Raw genomic sequence first — 3838 nt, 5'->3', positions numbered from 1 at the left:
TTTAACCTGGTCGTAAATTAACTCTATCCGGAAAGCTAGGCGCCTGGGAAGGAATCGCGCCAGCGTCGCAAGCAATGGCGAATGAGGAAAGGAAGCTACACATGGCGGTTGTTCTCTAGAATCCGCATTTTATTCAGGCATGATAGTATACAAAACATAGCATTGAATATAGGAAATGCAGAACACCTGTCTGAAAGTACTGTAGCTGAATGTGAATTACGAATACTAAACAGCAGCAGAGTAACACATCTCAACAAAACTTTTAAAAGAATTAAGAATCGACAAAGCTAAAAACTGAAATACACCTTGGAAAGACAGTTTCGCGTTATGAGGCATATGCGTTAATGTACTTACGCAATCAATAGTTACTATAATAAATTGAATGTACAAAATCCTGTCCTTCGGGAAATAGCCACTAATAATATTTCTCAGGTGGATGGCACCTTGAATGTTCACTTCTTAGTTTACCTTCCTGAACAATCCACCAAAACCAGAATCTGATCACATCCCCTTAACAGCTTGACTCTTGTTTTTCGAGGTTTCGATTCATATGCCGGTGTCCGTTTCTGATAATTTTCACCAGGAAGCTAGGGCAAAATGGTTGGTATTATACCAATAAGACGAAAACACACCTGTTTCTGTAATATTGCTTTAAATATCGGGGAGAATCGAGGACAGTGATCGCTTTCTGCATTGCCGCAAATATCTTTACGGTTTCCTTGTGTCTATGCATGGCAAATGAGTGAGTGCCAGAAGAGAATCTTACTGACATACTGTAATAGTATAACACATAAGTTCATGCTCCAAAATCCTTCCCTTCCAGGTCGGTGGGCGATGGTGATAGCCTTTGCAGTTTTTTTCATGTTCCCGTGTCTGGATGGTGACAAACTGGGTTTCATTTCCGGCACGAGTCTCTTCACGTACCTGAGCACACCAAGAACGGAGAAACTGCGCACCGCTTTCTATCCTAACGTGGCGCTTAGCACGGCCATGAAGATCATTGGCATTTTCGACGACTTTGAAAGTAAGTCTTAATTACCGGGACCCAACTTTAGTGCAGTGAAACCACAACTGTTTCTGTAGTCGCCGTCCGTCACGAGGCCTAAGCCTAGCATCGCATAATCATGCATGCAATTACGAAGGCTCCTTACTGCAACGTTCCCCTCATCCATGGATTCAGTTGCTGCGATACCAAATACAGGCAAATAAAGTACTCCCGAAGGCATGCAACGCTGTGCGAAAGCTTGTTTAAAGACCAACTGCAACGAAGTTTTGGACCACATGTCAAAAGCCCAAATTAAGATGATGTATACATTTGAAGTAGCCTCCGAGCAAAATTGGACGTTAGTTTGAAATACGAGCGGAAGCGCCACGAAAAGCTCGCAAAAATAGTCGTTTTTGATACTGAAACTGAAAAAGAAAAATACCACCATAACCGCTCGTTAGAAGGGATGCATGACCTAATGCGCGGCTTCTCGCGGCGGGCCCTCTGCCATAGTACATGACAGAACTACCGCGTGCTCTGATTGGTCCCTCTGGCTCTCGAGGTGCGGCAACACGAGCGAGCCCTAGCGACCGGCGACCGCGGTGCCCTGAGCAATCTCGGACGCGGCGCGCCGGCATTTACGTCACAGCGACAACAGCAGGGGCACGCATGACCTGTTTAAGTGCGGTTTAAAGCTTCCTAAAAAAATCACTGTCATTTCATTCTGTGAAGGTGGATGACCAGCGAAGCTGTGTATTTGGGCCCCTTAATGGCGAACTGTCCATTGCTGTGCGTCAAACGCCGTACGCACATACATGGCAGGCGAGGCGCGACTAGTCGCTCCTCCACGATGTTGAGCCGATGTTGAGGCACCGGGGGCAAATACATACCCATGCACTGTTGCGAAACGCGGCACGACACCTTTTACTAACGAATGCCGGCACGCAGAACAGACACGCACCTCTCCGCACTCTGACTGCACACACTGGTTCACCGTAGCCAAGGCGATCATCGGTTGCTCGACGTCCCGTGGTGCAGTAATGGTTCTTAGGTCACTCAAAAACCACAGGCAGTCACACAAAGCACACACCACACAATATTAGTTCCCCACAAGCTCCCTCTGAAACCTGGCCGTTGCTCCGGTTAAACTTTCCAAGTTTGTGGTATCGAGGCCACATGGACGGTTCGCATTTCTTTCCACCTCGCGGTCCTGGCGGACGGCACGCTTCCGACACCGACACCACGGCAGAGTGGAAGGAAAGGAAAGGAGATCAAGAGAAGGCGGGGCGAACGTAGACATGGCCGACGTTGGTCAAAGTGTAGTATCTGTTCTTATCAGCTTAATAGCCGATACGCGTTGTATTTGGACCTGAGATATTAAACTTATTTTTGCAAGTTGGCGGAGTGCTTAAAGCGTGCTTCGCATCCACCCCGGGTTGGCCCGGTATTTCTTCGGGATCGGCCCCTGTATGGAGAGAAATTCTCGATCTACACCGCTCTTGCCCACGGACCCATTTTTCATCAGAACATGGCCATATCCTGCTTCGCTGTAAAAAAACTATGCAATTACCAGCTCTGCTTCTCTGCCCAGATTCGTTCAGTGTGGTATACATTACTACAAGATTACTCAGTGGTATGTACTCGTGTATAACCAATTTAGCTAAGCTGAAAATTCGTCGTAGTTGGCCGAAAAGGGAACACTAAAGAGAAGAATGAATGGTAAATCATCCTTCCCCAATGTGACAAAGAAGGCCACTCTTACCGTGAGAGGAAGCTTGAGAAGCCCGAAAAGAAGCAAGGACGTGAGGCGGGTGGCGACGTTACCTTGAGGTTCACACTTCACTGTGAAGTCATGAAGTTTGATTCAGTCTACCTGGGGTTAATTCATTTTTAGCGGTAAAGATGGACTACACTGCATTCTGAAGGCCTCAAAGATTGAACTCAGTAAGTTTCAAAAGCTTTTACTGAGTTACAACACCCCCCCTCCCCTCCAAAAAGAAAGAAAAAAAGAAGACTACGTTAAAGACCGTAACGTCACTCGAGGTACCGACGTCACACTAGGTACCGACGCAAAAATAATGAAATTGTGACCTTCGTTTTCTCTCTTAATAAATTACTGATTGCCGACAAATTGATGAAGATAGTCAGCCGAAATAATACTGTGCCAGCCTAAATTTGGTGATTTAATGTTACCCTTTAGTGGTCCCTTTAATCTTCCCAAGCTTTTCCAATTTCGCGGCCGCCCTGTGAGCACCGACTTCCTCTTGCTTTCCAGCATCCTGCACTGCCAACGGCAATACACGTTGCTATAGCTTATATGCTCGCACCCCGTGCTTCTTATCCCTATTCAGCCCTGCCATAATACTAGCCGTCATCATTCAATTCGCGTTAACAAGCTTAAACCAGCATATCCACCTTCAGCACGTAGTTCGGCGCACCAGTCATCATCACTCAAGCGTACTTGAAGGGATTAGAACGGTCGTGATATCGACACTGTGCACCCCTTCAAAGCGTCTTCTACAATTAATAACGCCAACCCCTCATGCAAAACCTCCTTGCTTTGGGTCTTTGAAGCATTAAAAATAAATAAATAAATAAATATTTTTCAGAAGCACGACTCTGAACGGCCTCATTGCTTTTGCATTTGGCGTCTTGGTTCAAAGCTATACGCTTTCTGTGATATACAGGGTCGCCTACTGCTGGCAGAAACCGCCTACTAGCATTCATCAACATTTCTTGCCGAGAAAAAGTCACAATGGCAGCTTTACTGCCGCAAAGTTAGGTGGTGCATGCATGTCCGAACACGTGAACGACGTTTCTTTTTTTCTAAACTAGATAAATTACCGTATTCTT

General features: G+C 46.2%; 1 pseudogene; it reads left to right on the top strand.

The window, feature by feature from the left end:
- Positions 1–2281: 2281 nt before the first annotated feature.
- Positions 2282–2457, top strand: LOC126520997 (U2 spliceosomal RNA; annotated as a pseudogene).
- Positions 2458–3838: the final 1381 nt, after the last annotated feature.

Source organism: Dermacentor andersoni, chromosome 3 (genome assembly GCF_023375885.2).
Source record: "Dermacentor andersoni chromosome 3, qqDerAnde1_hic_scaffold, whole genome shotgun sequence".
Taxonomy (NCBI): Eukaryota; Metazoa; Arthropoda; class Arachnida; order Ixodida; family Ixodidae; genus Dermacentor; species Dermacentor andersoni.
Note: the sequence above shows the minus strand (reverse complement) of the source record. Positions and strands in the feature narration are given on the sequence as shown.